This window comes from Cebus imitator, unplaced genomic scaffold (assembly GCF_001604975.1).
Source record: "Cebus imitator isolate Cc_AM_T3 unplaced genomic scaffold, Cebus_imitator-1.0 Scaffold107, whole genome shotgun sequence".
Classification (NCBI taxonomy): Eukaryota; Metazoa; Chordata; class Mammalia; order Primates; family Cebidae; genus Cebus; species Cebus imitator.
Window position 1 is genome coordinate 2,538,675 of NW_016107422.1, and position 24,896 is coordinate 2,563,570.

A 24,896-nucleotide genomic window follows, 5' to 3' on the forward strand; every position below is an offset into this window, starting at 1 on the left:
GGTGTTTGTGGCGATGTGAACGGGCACCCACATGTGGGGATGTTCTCTTTGCAGAGCATTTTGGCAAGGTCCACCAGTATTGTAAGTGCTCCTGGCCTCAGACCCAGAGATTTCAGTCCTCAGAGTGAATATCATGGAAACAGCCGCCTGCAGGCACCAAGACTGGGCACCATCATGCTGATGGCACGGTGGTTTGAAACAGCGGTGATAGAAGCTGCCGCTGGGGGCATGTGAAACAAATCATGCTGCATCGTTCTCTGTGGATCCAGGCAGCCTGTGAGGACAAGGGTGTAGCTCTCCAAGAGCACATGTGGGACACTTTCCAAGGCACGTCGGGTGGATAAGGCACGCAGCAGAAGACGAACGTGCGCTCGTTCTCATTAGCTTACACTCGGTGTGTGAGCGTGCGCCTTTGCGCACTGCCGTGTATCCGCAACAACACCCATGGACCATGGACCTTGCTTGCCTCTCGGGAGATGCTGAGGTCTGCAACAGGCAGGAGGCTTTATCCTCTGTTCCTAAATTGCAAATGATTGAATTGTTTACCAGTCTGGTTAAAAAAAAAAAAAAAAAAGGCCGGGCACGGGGGCTCACGCCTGTAATCCCGGCACTTTGGGAGGCCGAGGCGGGTGGATCACGAGGTCAAGAGATCGAGACCATCCTGGTCAACATGGTGAAACCCCGTCTCTACTAAAAATACAAAAAATCAGCTGGGCATGGTGGCACGTGCCTGTAATCCCAGCTACTCAGGAGGCTGAGGCAGGAGAATTGCCTGAACCCAGGAGGCGGAGGTTGCAGTGAGCCGAGATCGCGCCATTGCACTTCAGCCTGGGTAACAAGAGCAAAACTCCGTCTCAAAAAAAAAAAAAAAAAAAAAAAAAAAACTAAACCATTCATTTGTTTGATGAGCACATCTAAGTGTGCAAAGCCGTGAACTAGATGAGCCAAAGTGGGGCCCGCAGCACTCTGACTCGGGGGGTGCAGGCTCCTGTCCACGGAAATGACCTGCAAGGTTGCTGGTTTCGGATCGCTGATTCAATTTGCTTCTTTGGGTGGATTTCATGCTGGAATAGAGACAGCGGTGGGGGTGACCCACTTCTTTCCCGGGAAAGATGAGCGTGCAGGGCTCCCCACCACACGCATGGGCTTAAAACAGCACACATGCTGAGGAGGACCTTAGAATGTGTCAGCACAACGCAGGTGCTGAGGAGGGTCAGGGCTGCAGCGTCCCCGCCCGCTGAGTCTGACAGTGGTGTTGTCTTTCAGAGCCAAAAGCCCGCATTTCATCTGTGGCATTATTCGAGTTACGAAAGTTTAAAGGATGGTATTGCTTTGTGTACCAAAACAGTCCCCTGCGGGCCCCATGGAGCTCAGGCATGGGCCAGCTGCAGAATCAGATTCAATTCAGAAAACGAATAAAGGTGAGATCCAGACAATTCCATTCTTCCCTCATTAAATAGGAAAAAATGCATTGTGGCTTTCTCTGAAATAATACATATTTAGAGGAAAATTGTCACCTGCCATTCATGGGGTCCTATAACTCATTTATATAAAGGTGTGCAGTTTAAATAGTGTACCCCAAAATGTGTGTCCACCTGGAACCTCAGAATGTGACCTTATTTCAATTACATTATTTCAAATCTGCAATTCCTGTTGCCTCTGTCCTTAAAAGGCTTGACTGTTCTGCTCTAAAAGGTAAATTCATCTGGATCTGGTCTGCGCTCTGCCTGGGGTTGGCAACAGTCAACCTTCCCCTCCCCCAGAAGCCTCCAGAAACACCCCAGGCCTCTCCCTTCCCTGGCCAAACTCACCCACCCAGTGACCTGCCTTCTGCCGAATTGCACACTCAGGGACCCTCTTCAGATGGCTCCTTGACAAGGGGATTGAGGGGGCTGACCTCCATCTGGAGTCCTGAACCCACCAGAGAGACAAGGGAGGAAGGAGAGGAAGACAGAAGGTCTGCCTTGTCGCTGTTGGAGAAGGTGGCTTGGTCCCCTACCACGGGGGCTTCCTAATCCCACACACGGGAGGGAGGCGACTCCCACCCAGGCCCCTTCAGCAGCCACAGGCTCCCCTCAGGCCGGCCTTGAGCTGGTGCCTTTACTGTCTTCGCCCTCCAGCAACTGACCACAGCCTGCAACCCTCACCCAGGCGCATTAGCGCCGAGGGAGTCTCTTGATAAGAAAACCGCCCTCCACAAGCAGAACAAACGTTTTGACCTAGAAAGAAAAGATGTAAAACTGAAACATAAAATGAGGAGCCAGTCTCCATCCTAAAGCCCTGCTGCCCCCAGGTGGGGAAATGCTTGTGGAATTCGTCTGCATGGCCATGCACAGCAACCTCCACCACCGGAGAGCAAGAGGGAGCTGGGAGCCAAGAAGGGGGACGGGTCCACTCTCCTCAAAAAAGCAGCCTAGTCTTGCCTCAGGTGCTGTAAGGTCCCTTTTCCACCCTAAACTGTTTTTCTAAATTGGCAAAGAGCAAATGAGGAGCAGGAAGTGCCGTCCCCCTGCGCTGCACTGTGGTCCCTGGGGGAACCAGCACACAGACAGCCCCACGGACAGCCCCACAGACAACGGCGCTGGGAACACTGGGAGCTGCAGGAAGAGTGTGCCCGGCCCGTGGCCACAGCCACAGCCACAGCCTCCAGGTGTCTTTCAGAGGCAGCCTGTGACACATTCAAAGACCGGAGTGATAGCTGGAGCTCATCATGGCTTGGGTAACCATAACTACGCATTCCCCCAAGAAGCAGTCAGCATTTGGACAGTTCTTAAATGTTCAGACCAACTTAAAAGCCAACTTGTTTATCACTGCAACCCCCTGGGCAATTCACCAGGGAAGATTAGACGCATCCCTGGCTTGTGACGCTTGAGACAAAGCACAGAACTCAGACTGCAAAGGAAACTTGGTGCTTGCCAAGTTCTGAAGACGTGACAGTTTATTAAAAAATATGGGCTATGCCGGGGAAAAGTAATATCGGATTTTATGATTATTTCATATTGGGAATTGTTACATAGTTCCAGGCCTGTTTATTACATAACTACAGATTGCAATAATACATTTTGTAGCTTATAAAGTTCTGAACAAGCAATTTTTACATAGCTACGTTTAATAGGTTGATATTTTTTAAAGGGGGAGAATCTCACATTAAGAGAGAAAAACAAACCTTTGGGAGAATAGAAACTGTAATATTTTTTCACATGACTTTCTTGTCGTTTGACAGAACCTGTCTTAAGAGCGTCTATGCTGACACTCACGTGTATCAAACAGTTTGCAATTACATCACTGGGTCGGGTGCTGGAATTGGTCCTTCCTGGAGCTTTTGTAAAGCCAACAGGCAAATGCTCAGCTCTGTGGCTCTCTCTAGATTGCGGAGCTGTGGGATACTTTTAATGTATTTACAAAAGTTCTTAAGCATCCCCCCCAGTCAGGCACCATGGTGGATATTAGGCACATAATTCTGAGAAACACACACACACACACACACACACACACACACACACACACACGACCCTATCCTTGCAGGGTTTGTAGCTGAGGGAGAGATAAACATCAGTCAAACACATCATGCGCCGTGAGGCAAGCTTACAGCTGAGATCATTTCCTGAAAGGCAAGTGCATGGACCATTAGGACTCAAAAGAGGCTGTCAATCAGTAACCAGCCAGTTCCAAAATCTGATTGAAATGCATCCTTGTTGGTGGCATGGAGTAATATGATTCTCCAAACATGAAAGAGAATTTCCGTAAACAACAACATCTTAGTACAAAATGGTGCTCAAAATCACTAATCCTCTCGTTAGGAGAACCTAAGCCTTGTTAGCTGCCTTGACAGCATCAATAAAAGAGATAAAAGTCATATTAAATCTCCCAACAGACCCGCAAGGTTCTTATCCTGGAGTATCCCTAACACATCCACCTCCTCACACAGCTGGCCACGGCCAGTGTGGGCCCCTTCTAGGAAGCCCTTTCGTGGGAGTTAAAATAAATCACTCCCTTGGTTTCAGGAGAGAATGAGATACAAACGAGATCACATCCAATAATATTTTTCCCTGTGTTTTAATAAGAAAATCAGCCTTGTTTGCTAGGATACCTGTTTTAAGACACATGAACTCAGACCAGAAGACAACACAGACATTGCTTTTCAACACATCTGACTGTCAAGGGCTCCTTTTCACCGTGATGTTTCTTTTGGGAAGAGTAAACGTTCAATTCATCCAGGCTGGGTGAGCAAGGGGGCTGCCTTTGGAATGAACTCCAATAACAAGCGCTGTTTCGGGATGATGCACGCGCCATCACAAACCCGGCTTTACCAACTGCTGCCCTCTTCGAGCTGGGGGTGCACCAGCTCCGAATCCACCCTCACGCCCTCTGACGTGGGCTCACTTTGACCTCAGAAAAGCGTCGCTCTCAAGGCTCTGCTGTTGCCACCAACATGCATCCACTTAGAGGGGAGGGATGCATGTGTTTTGTTCAGGTTGGACCTGGCACAGTGAGGCCAGAAGCCAAAGTGAGAGACCAGCCAGCGCCATCTCTCTCTCTCTATTTCCAGATCAGACGTCAGGGACACTCACTCGAGAAGCTCCGTGGCTGATTAATGCCCATACCTCCGTCATGATCACCTTCCCCTCAAAACAAACACGGCTCTAAACTCAATGCAAAAGGAAAGGTCACCAGATGTTTGTAACAAGTCACTCTGCAAACCAGGCTGAAAGGCAGTGGGAGCCCATCATTCTGGGGGTTGAGGAGGCCACACATCTCAGTGTGTGAGTCAGCCCTGCAGAGAAATTCAGAGGGTGACAGTCAACATACCGCTGTCTAAAAGTGGGACAGCTGGCTGGGAGCAGAGCTTCTCCTCTACTGTGGGTAAAACTGTGCCCCCAAAAAGATATGCTAACCTCCCCCCAGCACCTGTGAATGTAACCCTAATTTGGAGACAGAGTTTTTGTTGATGTAATATCAACTTATGATGAAAACATAATAGAGTTAGTGGGTCCTGAACCCAGTGACTGGCGTCCTCACCGGAAGAGGGAGGTCTGCAGGAGCAGACACACAGAGAAGGAGGCCATGTGACAGCGGAGGCAGGGATTGGACTGAGGCAGCCACAGGCCAGCAAAAGCCCGGGATGGCCAGCAGCCTCCAGAAACCGTGGAGAGGAAAGGATGGAGCACAGCCCTGTCAGTACCTTCTCACAGGCTGCTGAGCTCCAGAACGGGGAGAGAATAAAGCTCTTTCGCTGTCAATCACCCAGTGCATGGCCATTTGTTACAACAGCTGCAAGATCTCATCCATCCTCCAAGATCAGGCATCACAGCTTACTGCACAACACCTGTGTGCATGTTTACGTGTATTTCCAAACGTGTGAACAAAGGAATGATAAAACCTAACAAGAACAACCACAAAAAAGCATTCACTATGGAGTCGGGGTGAGGAGACAGAGGAAGGAGTGGCGAGGGAAGCCAACCTTTCTGAATACGCCTGATTTTATGTCTTGAATCTAGAACGATGGAAATGTTTTCTATAAAATACAAAAAATAAAAATGGTCATCTTTAAAAACCAAAAATAAACTGACACCAAAAAAAACTTAATGGTATATCAAGTAGGTGGTGCCACCACACAAGGAAAAATTACTGTGAATAAACCCGAAACAGGGTACTCGGCTGCGCAGCCCCAGGTGGTGTGAGAAGGGCTGTGGGCCGAAAGGAATCTTCAGCTGCACGCAGTCGTCTTATTTTTATTAATAATGCCAGCACCCTTGCGGGCTATTCCCTGCCCTCCCTAATGGAAGATCTTACATTCCTGTCAGTGCTTTCATCACAGGCTTCTGGGCTCCAGAATGGGGAGAGAATAAAGTTCTGTTATTATAAATCACCCAGTGCGTGGTCATTTGTTACAACAGCCACAAGGAACTCATGCATCCTCCAAGATCAGGCTCCTCTGTGACAGGAGTGTTGGCCATGTGATTTGCGGGCCCTTCTTTCTGCAGGAAGATGAGAAGTTCCCACCCTGTTGCACTCAGACCTTGTAACTGGATGCAGAAAAAAAAAAAAAAAAAAAAAGTGGATGGAAGTGATGTTGCCAGAAATGGAAAAGCCAAGGTGCAGCTCACCACAGCTGTTTCTTCTTGCCCAGGGCCATGGACCACGGACCACGGTATAGAAACAGTCTTCACCAGCCAGGCCTCTGGGCCTAGCCCAAGAAGCAGGGCCACAGCCAACTCAGGTGCACACAGAGCACGAGCACTAAATGAACTTTGCTGCTGCCACCCATGGAGATTCGAGGGCCATTTGTCCCCACAGCATTATCTAGCTTGTCTCTACCAATCATGGCTGGGTACACAGCAAGCAGCATAACTACCATACACAGCCAGGAAGGTCGGCGCTGAGCTCTCAGTGCAAAAGAGAAACAAACAGAAAATCAGAGTAATTGAATTTAACACCTTATCCTCTTTCATTTGAACTGTTATTACAGTATAAGCTCATAATTTTTTTATTTATAAAAAGTATGCATTTCCTATCTTCATTCATTGAAAAAGCCTAAAACAATGAAAATCCCACAACAGCGAGCACCCCAGCGCTCAGACGACGATCTCTAACCACCACTGCTCTCTACAAAGAACAAAAGTTCCTTAGAGAAATGGCTCCAATCAAGCCTGGAGCATGAAATGTTCAAGATAATGTTGAGAATGTTTCATTGGCCCAAACACACCACACACATGCATTTGCATACACATACATGCACTTGCACACACATACATGCACACACACGTGTGTATACCCACATACACATACACACACACACAGACACACAATCAGAAGCCACTGGTATTTCATTTACATGATAATCAGACCAGATAGGACCCTCACCAGCCAACTAAGGAAAGATTTGAACATCAGAAAGATCAGTGTTAATTGTAACGTGATATCTTGATCTGGATTCCTCAAAAGGGGCAGTGGTGGGAAAACTGGAGGGACTCAAACAAAGCCTGGGGTTTAGCTGGTAGTCACATGCCCATGTTATTTTCATGAGCCTGACAAAGGCCCCATGGTGATGTGAAATGGCAATGATGGGAAGTTGTACGGAGTGTGCACAGACTCAGTGCTGTTGTGGAAACCTTTCTGCAAACTTAAAATGATCCCAATAACAAGTGTGTTTTTAAAAGTATAAATGACTTGAGTTAAACAACAAGAAATATTTATAAATTCATGGATTCATAATGATGCCGAAAGAGACTCATTGACTACCTACAAAGACAGCCAGGGCACCAACTCAGTCTGAATACTGATATATATTCTCTGCCTCTTTATTCTTTTCGAGTAAGGCACCCCTCCTGCCTCTTTTATGGGACTCGATTTTCAGGTGAGTCAAACCGTTAATGAAGGAAAGATTTTCTTTATTGATAGTGTACAGTCAGCAAATGCAAAAGGAATCACAGAAATAAAAACTTCCATGTTGCTGCTGTAACCATTCTAGAGGGCAGAGGAATGTGGGAACATTTAGAAAAATTACACATGCAATTATTCTTTTGCACCCTCAGAAATCTATCCTGGTGCATGTTAGACTTATGCACCAAGCTATTTAATAAAAAAAGACAGGATTTAACTAAAACGATCATTAATGGGGGACTGGTTAATTAAACAATGATATATTCATAAAACAAAGTGCCATACAGCTATAAAAAAGAAAAGAGAAATTTCTCTATATAATTATATGGTGTGATCGCCAGTATATTATTAGATGGAAAAAGGCAAGATTAACAAAAATACATATAATACGTTCTTTTAAGAAAGAAGACTTTAACATATGTAAATCTATATTTGAATATATAAAAATAAAGAATCAATGAAAAGATCATTTTAATGGCTAGACTTTGGGAGGACAGAGTAGAGGAGACAAGGAGAGAAGCCTGACTCCTATAAGTAGATCTCGTTTTATAGATGTGACTTCAGAAACAGTTACATGTTCTATGTATTTATAAATGAAATTAAATTATAAATCAATCTCTACAATTCAAAGTTGAGGGCCAGGAGCAGTGGTTCACACCTGTGATTCCAACACTTTAGTAGGCCTCAGGGCAGATCATCTGAAGTCAGGAGTTTGAGACCAGCCTGGCTTACATGGTGAAACTCCATCTCTATGAAAAATACAAAAAATTACTCAGATGTGGTGGCGGGTGCCTGTGATCCCAGCTACTCAAGAGGCTGAGGTAGGAGGATCACTTGAACATGGAAGGCAGAGGTTGCAGTGAGCTGAGATCATGCCACTGTACTCCAGCCTGGGTGACAGAGCAAGACTCTGTCTTGAAAAAAAAAAAAAAATGAGGTAGAACCATTTGAAGATAACTGTGTTTTGATTCAGTGGTATCCCCGATTAGAGATAAATTATTTCAAGTAATTTTAAATCACAGTAAGATAATGACGTATCCCTAGTGGGAGACAGTCTAAGAACAAAATCCACGAGAACCCCCTCCTTAGTGGCGGTGGCGGGGTTGGAGGGGGGTGATGAGATGAGAGATGTGTGATCCTGGGACTCACACGTGTGTGCTGTGGATGATGCAAATCAGCAACTATGTCGGCATGACAGGGAAATGGGTTTCACATGGAGAAAGGAGACACAGCTATAACACTGCAGAGATGAAGTGAAAACTCTGTAGTCTTTAATTTTAATTGAAACCATAAGTATGAATTTATAACTTCTTTTTTTCCCCTCCTGCCTCAGCCTCCGGAATAGCTGGGACTACAGGCGTGCGCCACGATGCCAAGCTAATTTCTTTGGTAGTATTGGTAGAGACAGGGTTTCACCCTGTTGGCCATGCTGACTTGGAACTCCTGACCTCAGGTGATTCACCCACCTCGGCCTCCCAGAGTGCTGGGATTACAGGTGTGAGCCACTGCCCCTGGCCTGTAACTTCTCTATGTCTAAAATCATCTGTGTGTCTCTTTGCCTGGCCACTGAAAAGATCTAAAAACAGCGAGCAGCTTAGCGGCAGTAAAGCATTCCTACTCCCTATTTCCTGTACTGCTGCCTCCCACTAACACCAAGCAGCGTTTCTCAGAAAACGATCTGATTCAGTAAGATGTGCCTGGAATATTTTGTCTCAGCAGAAAGCAAAGTGAGTAAAAAAGATGGGGTTTGTGTCAGACGTACTCAGAATCCAACTGGAAGATGTCCCCTAGGCCACAGATGGGGCAGTTTTAGAGTCAACAGATGTAATGCTGCGGCAGCTCAAATATCTCAAATGGCTCAAATCCACGAGCTCATAGCAGTGGGTTTTTTAAACTCAGTGGTCACCTCTGGAGGATGTTAGAGAACCAAGTCATTATTTTGAAAGCTGGTTTAAAAAAGAAAGAAAGAAGTAAGCGTTTGCCCAGCCTTTCCTGTATGGGTTGGGTCTGGTTCCTGGTACAAATCATGTAACTAACAATCAACGAGAAGTTTCTTTTCGTAAAAGTATTACATCTAATAAAGGAAGAGGCAACAATAGTTCATTAGAATATCACCATTTGTCAATCTCTAGTAAATGAACCTGGGCAATGATTACCACGGATTGTGACATCATACAAAAGAGACCACCAGACACTGTCGCTCTGACGGAGGTGCACACAGCAGCCTGCTGCTAAAAATCACACCTAATGTGATTGAGCCTCTAGATCTAATTACTAACTTATAAGAAATGCAGAGAAAACATGCAAAACATACACATACAGGCACACACACACGCCCCACTACAAAACAAGCAGTCAGCAAAGTACACACTGTGGGAGACTCTACTAATGAAATGGTGGTGTTGTTTTTTTTCCCAACAATTAAATTACAAGGGGAATGAGAGGGTAAGAAGGGGATGGAGGCAGAGGAGAAGAAAAAGAACACAAAGAAAGAAGAAGAAGAAGAAACGTGCAGATGACAAGAGGCATACCAGCTGGTTGGAGTGGATGAAATTCATTTGGATCAAGCAAAATAAAAGCATGGGACAAGCAGGAAAACCTGAACTCTGAGTGGACGGCATAAAGGATTTAGCGCCGAAATTTTAGGTGTGATCGTGGCATTTGGATTCTATGGAGAGAGAGAAACAAAGAAGGAAAGAAGTGGTCACCAGTCACCATTTCACATCCCCAGTGACCTAACAGATAAAGGAAAGTTAGTGGAAGATTTTATAATCAGGTTGATGGTGAAGATTGAGTGTCAACTGGATTGAAAGATGCAAAGTATTGTTCCTGGGTGTGTCTGTGAGGGTGTTGCCAAAGCAGATTAACATTTGAGTCAGTGTGCTGGGAGAGGCAGACCCACCCTCAACGGGATAAGCACCATCTAATCAGCTTTCAGCATAAAAGCAGGCAGGGAGGTTGGTGACTCACGGGATCACAAGGCGAAGTCCCACAAGAGACCACCATCAGCTTCCCTACCTTTGAGGTTGTGGGACTTGGACTGGCTTCATAGCTCCTCAGCTCGCGCATGGTCTATTGTGGGACTTCGCCTTGTGATCCTGTGAGTCAATAAGCTCCCCTTCATATATTCATCTATCCTGCTAGTTCCGTCCCTTTAGAAAACACTGACTGATACCTAAGGTGATCAGGCTCCCAGCACTGAACAGCAGGCCTGCGCGATCTTAACATCCCTAAAGGTGGAACCACCAAACCCACTCAGTGGAGAGATGGCCAACCCTCACCTCCTGATGCATCCCGCAGGAGCGTTACCTGATGGAAGATCCTGACTGCAAGTTGTCCAGATTCTCCGTGCATTGAACCAAAAACCGAACAAAATGCACAAACAAAGCAACAAAAGAAAGAAGCAAGGAAAGTGCTGATTTACTGAAGTGAGCGTACACTCCACAGAGTAAGGGCAGGTGGAGCAAGCCGCTCAAGAGCCCGTTACAACGTTCTTTAGGGTTTTTATAAAGCTAAAAGAATTTTGTCGCCAGGCACAGTGGCTCATACCTATAATCCCAGCACTTTGGGAGGCCAAGGTGGGCAGATCACTTGAGGTGAGGAGTTCAAGACCAGCCTGACCAACATGGTGAAACCCCATCTCTACTAAAAATACAAAAACTTAGCAGGGCATGGTGGGTGCCTGTAATCCCAGCTACTTGGGAGGCTGAGGCAGGAGAATCGCTTGAACCCAGGAGGCAGAGGTTGCAGTGAGCAGAGATCGTGCCATTGCACTCCAGCATAGGGGACAGAGCAAGACTCTTTCTCAAAAACAATTTAAAAAAGAGAATTTGGTAACACCCCTAGGGGCTCTTTAGAGGCCTCCAACTGGTTACATCCTATGAAGGACTGGCCCGCAACCAATCAGAGGCTAAAGTGGAGACTTACGTCTTGTTCTCTCGGGAGTGAGGGAGGACGTGGCCTGTGTGCTGACCAAGCTTGCCTGGCACTGTCTGCACCTGCCTTTCTCTTGCTTCTGCCTTAACCCTTGGTTACCCTAATTCTCTATTCTCCTGCCTCGGGAGGACATATTGCCCCCGGAAGTCTCCTTTCCACCAGAAGAAAAAAATGAAGCTGAATCCAAACTAGACTCTGGTCAACTTCCAGTTTACAGGAAAGAGATGTGACAATGGAACACGCCAAACAGATTCACAAAACACCATTTTCAGAGCGGGAGCCCCGGAAGTGCTGCACCACAAATGTCCCGCCCAGCAAGGGAGTGGCGTGAGCAAAGGGAAGGAGTGATCGTTCTAAAAACACACGAGAAATATTTCTGATAAAAGGTATAGACCTTGCTTGGTTCCTGATTAAAAACAAACACACTGTAAAAACAGATTTTTCAAGGAAATCAGGGGAAATTGAACACAGCCTGAGAATACATTATATTAAGAAATTATTGGTAATTTTGTTGAAGGTGATAATGGAATTATGTTATGTTCTTTTTAAGTTTTTTGTGTTTTGAGATGGAGTCTCGCTCTCTAGCCCAGACTGGAGTGCAGTGGCTCGATCTCGGCTCACTGCAACCTCCGCCTCCTGGGTCCCTGGTTCAAGCAATTCTCCTACCTCAGCCTCCAAAGTAGCTGGGATTACAGGCATGAGTCACCATGCCCAGCTAATTTTTGTATTTTTAGTAGAGACGGGCTTTCACCATGTTGGCCAGTCTGGTTTTGAACTCCTGACCTCGTGATCAGCCCACCTTGGCCTCCCAAAGTGCTGGGATTACATGCATGAGCCACTGTGCCCGGCCCTGTTCTCCTTCAGTTCTTATCTGTTAAAGGAAGATATTAAAGTATTTATGGGAAAAATCCTAGGAAGTTCACAATTTGCTCTAAAATATTCCAGGGGGGTGCAGGGAACTTTTAAAGAATATACAAGAAAAAAACAGAGCAGCAGAGTCCTGGTGGTGTGAAGCTGAGTGGCAGGGACAAGAGCTGCCTCTGCCTCTCTCTCCTTGGGACCAACCAGGGCAGATGCCACCTGGCTGCCACTTCTGTCCCTCCCCTCCAGGCCACTGTATTGGAAAGGTCTGCAGCTCAGGACAGGCTGGCTTGACCCCTGCATGATGCCATTCAAGGAGTGCAAAGCACATCCCCTTGACCAAGATGCTGTTCCCACAGTCCTGCACTGACCCCGTCCTGTGGGGTTTGGCAGTTTCTTCTGGAGGTAGCTAGGAAAGGCTTCCACCTGGGGTAGCTCAGTTCTTTCAGAGGGTCCCAGTGGCAAGCCGAGAAAATCCCACTGGGAAAAAAAAAAACCTCCAACAGGAAATGTCATAGTTAAGGCAAGTAACAGAATGCCACTCACTCCACAGTAAACATAACCAGAAGGGGTGGTGAGCCCTCCAAAGGAGTCGGGTGCTCCTAGGACTCCAGGGCAGTACGCCCAGGGTTCTCTGGGCCCTGGAATCAGGAAGAGGAGCACTCCTGGCAACCAAGGAGACACGTCGGTACTGGAGAAGGAGCCCCCACTGCTGCCTCCTTAGAGGGCCTGCTTTCCCTTCTCCCCCTGGAACCCAAAGAGGAGCCCCAACACCAACAGAGACACAGACCCTGCCCACAACAGGTCTGTCCAGCCAAGGGTGCACAGAACCAGATCCAGGTCACCCATCACCAAGGCACAGATGCCCATTTCCACGTGACTCTTGTGACCACGAAACACAAATGCAAACGCTCCCTGCTCCCTATGAGAGAATCTGACCTCCACACGGGGAGGTGAGGGGACAGCAGGGGGAGGCGCTGGCTTTGCTGCTCTTCCTGCTGGTGTGGAACAATGACCCTCAGTGGCCCTACAGCAGCCTCCTGCTGCCCCACCACGCGCCCAAGGGGCAGTGTAAGGAAGGGCTGGGTGCACCAGGAGAAGGGGAGGAGGTACATTTCTTCCTTCCCAATCTAAATGCTAGTTTAGCATTTCCATCATATCAGAACTGGGTGCATCACAAATAAATCAGGAAGCCAAGCCCAGGTGACCAGACTCAGCTACTGGGGAATAAAAGGCAAGGGCCAGGCTGAGGACTCGCCTGACACAAGGGAAGGACCTCTATTAGGGACAACATGTGGCTGCCTGGCCCAGAAGAATGAGGGCCTCAAAATCAGATGCAGTAGCCCATGTCCAGCACTGAGTTCAAAGGCATCAGCAGCCACCCAGCAAATGGGACCAGGCCAGAGGAGACCACACCCTTGAGCCAATTTGCACAAGTCCCTGAGCCCAAGAGCCCAGGGGAACGGGCCATATTGTTAGGGCACCTGGACCTGCAACACTAGCAGGTTCCTGGAGGCTGGCAGGTGCTCAGGAAACACTGGGGAGAGAGCAAGCCTGCCTCTTGCAGGGTCTGTTTGTGCCCCAAGCACAAGTGATACCACATCACAGGCTGGCGGGCAGGAGCACTCTCACCGCCAGTGAGGACCAGGGACAGCTGTCAAGAGCAAGGGCACGTGAAACGTCATGCCCAAGTGACTCTGCAGACTTCAGGAACAACATGAGATGATCTTTTGCAAATATGCACAGGTAGGGAGCCCAGGAAGTAACCAGAAGGGACAGTAGCCAAGAAAGGGGCTAGAGGCCAGAGGCTGAGCCTGGAGGCAAAAGACCACAGGACGGAGCACTTTCAGGTTTCCAGCAAGCAGCCGGGGCCAAAGACACAGCACCCCAGGTCGCCCACTCAGCTCACATGGGCAGTTCCTCCATGCTTCCTGCTGCGGTGGTGGCTAGTCAAGGAACTGGAGCAGCCCAGCTCTGCATGCCCCGATGACCCACAGCCCCTGCCCTGCTGACGCTTTAGCCACCCAGTCTCCCCTGCAGACCATCAGCTCCTGAACGCCAGATGGCACTTTCTCCCTGTGTCCCTGTGCCTAGCATAAGACCCTCTGCAGACGGGGCTGGTAAATGCTAAATCGAGCTTCCACATTCTCCTAGGCTGCTTCACACATGTGGGTCTCCAAAATTGCAATAATATCATCCATGCTTGCTTTCTGCACCTGGATCTATCAATTGCTCAGGCTCGAGGTAACCATCAAAAAGGCAGAAAACAAAATATTACAGCACCCTGCAAAGGGAAAAGAGACACCTGACCGTTTCATTTTAGCATGTCCAACCTAGGCCCAACAACAGGGTATGGTAATTCTGTGCATTAAAGCCCAGAACAGTATAATAAAACACCTTTTGGACGGATACAATTCTGGTACTTACTATTATTTTAATATTTGCTTTTTTCCAAATTTCACTTGTATTGAGTACTGACCCAGTAAGAAAACTCTACTTTGTATAGATCACTGGCTCCAAACCTGGTGGCAGATCAGAACTGCCCACAGCATGTGGGGGACATGCCCCGGACCTTCTCATCTAGCTGGTCTGAGACACTTGTATTGGAATGAGCTCAGCAAGTGCTCCGGAAGCAGCTGGTCCTGAAAGTCATTTGGGAACTGTTGGGGTTGCCAGTGAGAACTGCCCCATTGATGGAATCATATCAGACTTCACCCTGATGTGAGTGAACATCTGTGGCCATGGACAGCAGTATCTGTAGTGACGTCGGCAAACGTTTGTTGAACTTTTATGCTTCTGGGCACTTGGTAGGTACCGTCTCATTTAACCTTCATCATAACGCCCTTGAGACATTTGCTGTTATTATCTCATTTTATTATTATTATTATTTTGAGATGGAGTTTTGCTCTAATTACCCAGGCTGGAGTACAATGGCGTGATCTCAGCTCATCGCAATCCCAGGTTCAAGCAATTCTCCTGCCTCAGCCTCCTGAGTAGCTGGGATTACAGGCATGCACCACCATGCCCGGCTAATTTTGTATTTTTAGTAGAGATGGGGTTTCTCCATGTTGGTCAAGCTGGTCTCGAACTCCCAGCCTCAGGTGATCCACCCGCCTTGGCCTCCCACAGTGCTGGGATTGCAGGCGTGAGCCACCATGCCTGGTTATTATGTCATTTTAATAATGTGCCAACTGAGGTCAGAAAAGGCAATAAGCAATTTGCCCAAGACCCAAGAGCCAGTAAAAAAGGAAGCCATGACCCAAACTCAGCCCAGAAAACCCAGGGCTTGTGGCCTTACCAGTATGCAAAGTTAACTTTGAGGGTTTCATATACGCTATAAAAGAGCAACTAACTGCATTTAAGAATCATTTGCCAGTGTAATAAAATTTAATTCTCCCCTTTCTAAGTTAGCAAACTTTCCAAATACATTGCTGCTGCCAAACACTTTTGCAAAGAAAAAATATTGTTCCTTTTCCCCTTAAATGTAAAAAGGAGACAGAGGGAAATCCCTTGAGAACTGAAGTATCTGGCAGTTTTTAGACCAAACACTTCTACCTCTACTGGAGCGTTCCCAAATTCTTAAGCACTTAAAGAGCATCACGTCAAAGCCTACAGAACTCAAGGACGAAACAGCCCACACATCCGAATGTGCCACCTCCATGGCTCACTTTCCATCTCCTCAAAAAGACAAATCACCACAGCCTTGCCCATGAGGATTTCTGATTCCTCTTTCCTGCCCAGAGCCTGGGGCTTTTGCACGCCTGCAGGGGGCAGGGGCCACTTCCGGCTCAGCAGCTGCCATCTTCCAAGAAGACAAGAAAGCTTTGCAATCATAAAGGACTCAGAAAATCCTCTTTCAAAATTAACTGCTAAGAATTTCTGCTGCCAGCCACAAAGGATTTACTGCTACAGGAGTTGTCCTCCTGCCATAAACAACTGAAAAACCTGACAAAAACACAAAACAGCTGTTTTCAAGGAAAAAAGTAGAAAAAAGACAATGCAATACTGTTGACCCCTGATTGAAAGGAAACAAATGAGGTGAATCCCAGATTAGTGTCTGGACGGTAAAATGGCTGGTTCCAGGCCACGGTGCAGGTGGGGAGGATCCAAAGAGAGCACAGAGTCTCTCTGAATTGAGCTCAGAGGCTGCGGAGGTTAAAGCAGCTAGAATCTGAGGAGCAGAATTCCAAGCTGGAAGGAGCTCTGTTGAGAAAGACCTTCAGCAGTCTGCCCAAGGGCTCCCTTGCATCTTTGGCTAAATACAAATCTGCACATGGAGCCCCCAGGCTGGGCCAGATCAACTCCTCCAGAAGAAGAGCGATCAGAACGCCATCAGATAAACAATTCCCAGAGCTCGTACAGGGTTGGAAATTGTCCAGCTTTCTGCAGACAGATTGGAGAGACCTCACAGGCATCCCACAGAGACCCGGAAGTGCAGTTCTTTTAAAGTGGAGCGAAATTAGCTGTGCAATAATTATCTTCTCCAAAACAGCTTAAAAGTGAACCTGGAAAAGATCACACTAATCCAAAGGCCATTTATATATCTGCCAGAAAAAGTCTACCACTCTCAAAGAAATGAAGCAAAACCCTGAACTCAACAATAGAAGATGTCCAGCATTTAATGAAAAAGACATACAAAAAAGCAAGAAAATGTGACCATAACCAGCAGAGAAATCCATCAATAGAAAACACACACACACACACAGAAAAGACAGAGATGATGGAATTAGCTGATAAGTACATTAATGTAACCACTGTAAATTTGTTCTCCATGCTAAAATAGGTAAAGAAAATAGGAATGCAATGGAAAATGAAAGATGTTTTTAAAAACCCAAATAAAACTTCTAGACATGAAAAATACAGCACCTGAAATTTTAATAATACACAGAATAAGAACAGTAGATTAGACACTTTAACATGGCAAAACCCCATCTCTACTAAGAAATACAAAAATTATCCAGGCATGGTGGCAGGCACCTGTAATCCCAGCTACTCGAGAGACTGAGGCAGGGAGAATTGCTTGAAACTGGGAGGTGAAGGAGGTAGTGTGCCAAGATCATGCCACTGCACTCCAGCCTGGGCGACAGACAGATTCCATCTCAAAAAAAAAAAGCATCAATGAACTTGAACTTGATTCCATAGCAATAAAAACTATACAAAATGAAGTACAGGAAAAAAATATTAACAGAGTCTCAGTAACCTGTGGGACAATACAAAGCAGTTTAACATGTGTATAATTGGAGTCCAATGAGGAAAGAAGAGAGAAAGGAGACCAAAAATAAATTTGAAAAAGTCATAGCCAAAAATTTTCCAAATTAAGAGAAAACTATAAACCCAAAGATTTAAGGAACTAAACAAATACCGTGTTTGATAAATATAAGTAAATAATTAAAATAACACAGGTATATCATAATCAAATTGCTGGAAATGAGTGCTAAGAAGAAAAAGTTAAAAGGAGACAGAGAAAAAACACATACTATGTGCAAAGGAATAACGAATGATAACAGAGTTCTCACCAAATATTATACAAGACAAAGGACAATGAAATTGTATAATTAAACTGCTGAAAGAAAAAAATGTCAGCCTAGAATTCTACACCCAGTGAAAATATATTTGAAAAATGAAGGCAAAATACAGACTTTGTAAAACAAAATCTGTGAGAATTAATTGGATCTACAAAAAATATAGGAAGCTCTTCAGGCAAAAGGAAATGTTCTTACATTATACATAAATCTTAGAGCAAACAAATCATCATCATCATCATCAGAGAAAAGTAAGCTAATAGTGGGAAAAAATTAAATATTAAGACTACTCAATAAGAGTACTTAAGAGAAGTACAGAAAAGAGGGTGAAGGAGCAAAGAACACAAAGATAGAGGGAAAATAGAAAATAAATTAAAACATGGAAAACTTAAACTCAACCGTACTGATAATTATGTTAAATGTAAATGGTCTAATCACTTCACTAGAATGCATACATTTTCAGACTTAAAACAGAAAGACCCACCATATGCTGTCTACCATAAATCCCAGAAAATGTAAAGTCACCAATAGGTTAAACATAAAAGACTGAAAAAAAAGATAAACCTTAAACTGTAAGAAAAGAATCTTTAGTGGCTATATTTCTATCCAACAAAGTTGACTTCAAAAAGAAATACTACCAAGAATAAAGAGAAATTCTTAAAAATAAAAACAGGACCAATTCATCCAAAAAATATAAAAACCGTATTAAACACCTAATAACGGAGATTCAAAATATATGTAGTAAAACTGATAGAACTGAAAGGAGAAATAAATCTATAAGTAATTTCATTTCAGTAACTGATATAAGGATATAAAAAAAAATGCTAAGGACATAGAAAACTGAACACTAACACACTAACTAGAACTGACATTTATAGGACACTCTACCCAACAATACCAGAATTTGCTATAGAACATTTACCAAGATAGATCATAATCTGAGTAATAAAATAAGACTCCATTTACTTTAAATAATAAAAATATTACATAGTATATTCTCTGGCCACAACAGAATTAAATTGAACATCAATTACAGAAAGCTATTGGAAATAATTTTTGAATATGTAAAAAATAAACAGCACACTATATGCAGCGGGTCAAAGGAAAAATTGTGAAGGAATTTAGAAAATATATTAAAATAAAAATATGACTTATTAAAATGTGGTGTGGTACAACTAAAGCAATGTTTAAAGGGAAATTTAGAGTAATAAATGCTTATATTAGAAAAAATGAAAGATTTAAAGTTAATAAACTAAACTTTCAACTGATAGAAAAAACTAACAAATTGGACTCAGTATGTAGCAGGAAGGGAATAATAAACGTTACTGGAAAGCAATGAAATAGAAATAGACAACAGAGAAATCTGGTGAAATAATAAAGAATAAAGCCATGAAACAAAAAGCTGGCTCACTAAGAGAAAATCAGTAAACTTGATCAATGCCTAGCCAGACTGATCAAGAAAAAAAGAGAGAACAAATTACTGTTATCGAGAATGAAAGAGAAAATATCAATACAGAGCTTACAGACATTAAAATGATAGTAAGAGAATATAATTACAGCTGTATTCCCATACATCTGAGAACTTTGATGAAATGAAATTATTACTTGAAAGACATAAACTAGTAGGGCTCACTCAAGGACAAATAGATAACCTGAATAGTTCTTAACCAAAACTGAATTTATAGCTACAAATGTTCTTAGAAAATTCCAAGCCCAAATATGTTCACTGGTAAACTCTACTAAATATTTAAGAAAAAGTACCAGTTCTACATAAACTCAAAAAATAGAAGAGAATGAAACACATTTAATGAGGCCAGCATTACTGTGTTACCAAAACCAGGCAAAGACATTACCCAAAAAAAGAAAAAAAAACAATTCAATATGCTTATGCCTACAGACTTAAAAGTCCTTAACAAAATACTGTAAAATAAAATATAGCATTATGGAAAAAGGATGATAAATCATGATCAACTGGGATTTAGCCAGAAATATTAGCCTGGTTTAGCATTTAAAAATTGAGCGATGCAATGCTTCATCAAAGATAAAAAGCAAAACCCCAGTGGAGGCAGAAAAATCATTTGATAAGAAATTAACATCCATTTGTGATAAACAAAATCTCTGAGCAAATTAGAAATAAAAGGAAACTTTCTCTACCTGATAAAGGGCATCTATAGACACCCACAACTAACATCATACTTAATGATGAAAAGTTGATTGTGAGATCAGGGCCAAGGCAAGACTGTCTCCACTCACTATTTCTATTCAACATTATAGTGGAAGTCCTAGTCAGTGAAAAGGCAAAAAATAATAATAATAAAAGGCATACAGATAAAAGGAAGAGATAGAACTGTCTTTATTCACCAATATAGTTATCTATATAAAACATTCTGACGCCAACAAAAAAGCTACTAGAGACAATATTGAATTCACAAAGGCCTTAGGATACCAGGTCAATATATGATCGTATTTCTATTAGCACAGTATCGATGAACAATGGAAAACTGAAAGCTAAAATAGAATACCATTTACAACTGCAACCAAAAAGAAAACTCATGAAATCTTCAGAGAGGCAGATATGTTCACAATTTGCACATTAAAAACTATAAAACACTGCCAACAGAAATTTTAAAAGACTTAAATGGGAACTGTACCATATTCATGGATCAGAGTACTAAATATAGCTAATAGATTGATGTAGCTATATTTAGAATACTAAATATAGCTAATAGCTAAATATAGCTTCCCCACATTGATATATGGATTTAATACAATACCAGTCAAAATCTTTGCATGTTTCTCTGGTAGAAATTGACAGTCTGATTCTAAAATTTGTGTGAGAATAGAAAATATCAAAAATAGCCAAAACAATTTGCAAGGACTTTTTAAGTTGAAACTTGCCCTTCCTCATTTCAATAGTTATTGTAAAGCTTTAGTATTGAAGAAAGTGTAACATTAGCAAAAGGGTAGGCAGATAAATATATAGCAGAATAGGAAATCCAGAAATAGATCCACACATAAATAGACTTGATTTTCAGCAAAGGTGCAAAGGTAATGCAGAGAAGAGAGGTCAATACTTACAAAAGGTATTGAAATAATTGAATATCAACATGAAAAAAAAGCCCTCAACCCTACCTCACACCTTATACAAAATAAACTTAAAGTCAATGATAGATCTAAACACAAGAACTAAAACCATAAAACTTCTGGAAGAAAACATGGGAGAATCCTTGTGATCTTGAGTTAGGTAAAGATTTTTTAAATAAGACACAAAAAGACAACAACATGGATGAATCTCAGAGGCATTAAGCCAAGAAAAAGAAGCCAGACACAACGGAATAAATACTGTATAGTTCCATATAAGTTGAACTCTAGAAATGACTCCTGTAATCTACAGTAACAGAAAGCAGATTAGTGATTGCCAGGCTTGGAGGAGATTGCGTGGGAACTTGTTGCAGTGTTGCAGTGAAATAAATTTTTGGTATCTTTACTGAGGCTGTGGTTGCATGGATGTCTAACTAAAAGTGTCAAAACTCATCAAAATGTACATTACAATGGATATGTTTTACTCTCTGTAACTGTACCTTTGATTTTTTGGAAATTAGGTATCAAGAATCTGAAAACTTGACCTGTGGGTTGATTCATCAAATCTAACCCCAAGAAAGGGTAGGAGTGTCCAATCTGGTTTTCCTTTGTGGTGGAAGGGTTGATTTCTGAGCTGCCAGTTATAGATACTTATTTGAACTGAACATAAACCTGTGGTCATTTGATGACCAGCTGCCAGTGAACAACTTTATGGTGCTGGAATTATTGTAGCTTTTCCCTAAGAATATATAAGTGATTTGTTTAGACTGAAACCATTTTTGTTAACAAAACCCTATTAATGTGGGTCATAAAAGTGGCCATGCTAAATGCCCTTTACAGGGAAGGTGGGGACAGCCAAGTCTCCTGCTGAGGACCTGGGTCCCCTTTCCCTCACTGCATGTCTCAGGCAGAGGCCTTTGCTGAGGTTCTCTGCAGGCATGGAAGTCCTGTGTGCATAGCATCAAGTTGTACTGCCACGGTGCTGGCTCCTGGGGCTGTGCCCGGACACACACCATCCCCACCGCACCCAGCCCTGCTAAACCCAGGACATTTTTATTGTGCCCATTGAAAACTGAGGCACGAAGATTCTGAGGAGTCTTCTGAGTGGCACATCCAAGGCCAGACCAGGTTCCTCAAGTCCTAGTCCGGGGTTTACTCCATGCCTTCACCATCTCCGTGCCAAGGCAGCGTGTCTTCATCACATCATCCTTCTTCAGCTGAGACTCACCCCTACAGTTCTCTGTGACCTTGTCCATAAATTACCTTATTTGTTAACCGGTCAACAACCCCACACACACTCCTTCCACAAGCTGAAGCCCCCTCCCCTGCAGCCGCATCTTCTCACCCCTGCAGCTGGGATCTCAGTAACCAGCCGGCCTGCCTTCCACCACCCCAGATGCAGACAGATGAGGTCATTTCGTGAGCAGAATCCCAGCTGTCTCTTCTGTATTTCAGGCTATAAATCAAACTTCATTCTGGAGGATTTTGCCTTAAGGCTGGCGATATTTACCCTTTAAAATGAAGCTTTCCCCACTACCCATCAAGGATAAGCTGATATTCCCAGACACTCAAAGGAATCTCCGAGGAACAAAAACATTAACAGAGCAAATGATCCCACTTCAAACAAATCCAAGAGGCCACTCCACAGCCCATCTCCACTACTGCTGAGTATCCGCTGCTTCCTGAAAGAAGACTGTGGAAATGTAATATACTCAAAAGGCACGTGGCTGCTGCCTGGGGCTCCCCACAGGCAGGATTCATTAAAAAAAAAAAAAGAAAGAAAGAAAGAAAGAAAGAAAGAAAGAAAGAAAGAAAGAAAGAAAGAAAGAAAGAAAGAAAGAAAGAAAGAAAGCAAGCAAGCAAGCTTTACAAATTGTCATATTCAATCACCTTCTCATGCTTGAAGGAAAACCCTGCATGGCTGGGTGTGCAGCCTCAGCTGTTTTGCCTTTTGTGACGGGAGGCTCACTACACCCAAGGCAGCATCAACAATTTTGGTCCACACAACCCACCGAAAAATTGTTTCCTGACTTCATGCAGAAATGACCTCCAGGTGGCCTCCCAGCTTTGGTTCTGAATCGAGGCTTTCAGTCTTGGCGGTGGCTAGGGAGAGGGAGGTGGGGCAGAAGAGAGGAGGAGGAGCCAAGGGGAGGTTTGGTCAGAACTCTGGTCCAAATCACAGCGTCCCAGACCACAGAGGCCTGGGCACTGCCATGCCTGTAGGGGTTGGGGGGTGGGCAGCTGAGGTGTGGGCACTCTAGCAGTGAATGCCCACAGTGAGAAAAAGAATTCAGGGCCCATGACCTGTGCCCCCTGGCATCACTCCATGATTCCGTTACCATACCATGGAAAAGAGGACTTCGCTGATATAATTCTGGCTACTAATCAGGTCATCTTATAATAGTGAGGTTGTACCAGAAAATCAGGGTGAATTCAATCACATGAACCTTGAAAAACAAAAGAGAAGAGTGGAAGAGGAAGTCAGAGAGAATCAAAGTGCAAGAAGGTCCTATCCCATCCTGGCAGGCTTGGAAAGAAGGAGAAGAAACTGAATTCTGCCAACAATGAGCAAGCTGGAAAGAGGACCTTGAGCCCGGGTGAACTGCAGCCCCAGCCAGCACCCTGCTTTCAGCCCAGTGAGGCCCTGGGAAGAGAGTCTAGCTTTGTCATACTGGAATTCTGATTTACAGAACATGGGATGATAAACGTGTGTTACTTAAGCTGTTTAAATTGTGGTAATTGATTACAGCAGCTAGAGGAAACAAATGCACTCACTCTTGGAAAGTTCTACCTGCTGGGTCCAACCAGGGCAGAGGACTCTAGGCAGAGGCTGGAGGCCATGGACAGTGGGCAGGTCCAGACCCTGGAGAAGCAGCTGGCACCAGCTGGGCAGAGTTCCAGGGGCAAAGTCCCTCTGGGGGTGCTGGGTCTGGCACAATGTGCTAATCCCTCCAGAGGTAGAAATGTAAACCCAAGCAGATGCCCAGCCACGGGGGCGAAGCCTCTTGGCAGGATGGGGCAGCTGCAGGTCCATGACCCACCCCGGAAGCAGTGCGAGGACAGGAAGCTCATTGCAAACAGTACCACTGGCAAGGTCTGGGCAGGGTGGTGCTGGCGGTGGGAGGTGGGCCTGGCAGTAGCAGCAGGGTGCACTTGCAGGCATGCCTCATGTGGCTCCCAGCACTGCCTGTCACCAGGAGGGCTGCCTACGTCATCATTCACCAGCTCTCAGCAGGCCAGGGAGTAGCAGGGCAGTGAGAAGGAGGCCCAGGCAGGCTCTGGGGCCACTCTGCGAGCTCTCTGCATTTGCTTGCTTGGAACCATGACGGCAGTGGTACTGACCTCCACTTCCCCCACTTCTTTGACAACGCTGGGAATGGCCTTCCTGGGTTTGCATCTGGGGACGTAGCGGAGCACAGAAAATATTACATACGCAAGCACCACGCGTCAGATAAAAGTACAGCCGGCAGGGCCCGATGGGCATAAGGGGGTGGCCTCTGAGTGGCCAGGTCACCGAGTGGCCTGCCTGGACAGGAAGTTGGGAAATGGAGAAATCCAGGGAAGAATGAGGGGTGCGAAGATGCAGCTTGCCGGCCGCCCTCCCGCCAGCTGTGCACAGACTCCCCTCACTCTCCCTCAAGCCATCCTTGTTCTCACGGGGTCCTCTTGTTTGCAAAATGCCTGTTCATTTTAGGAAATCTTTAAAATATAAACAAACCCCAGCAACCACAATCACCTGCATGCTGTCACCCAGAAACAACCACAATTCCTATCTTGATGTAGAGTTTTCCAGAATTCCATCCCACACTACCTATCTGGATTTTTATATTGCTCACCTTGGATCATAATGATTTAATGTTCTGCATTTTTAACATTTGCTTGTCTTACACCTCTTTCCTTGCATTCAATGTGCCTTCTTTCTCATCCAGAGCCTTCTGGAGCTCCGGTCAGCGAGGACAATCTCCAGAGTTCTTGTCTAGAGTCCACACCTCACTCCCCACAGGCTAACTCCAGGACATCTTTTCTCTGTCAGCCCTCTAACCTTGCAGGCAAGTACAAAGCCTCATTTACAAAGTGTTAGCAGGATGAGGCAGCCACACGTCCATGGCCCAC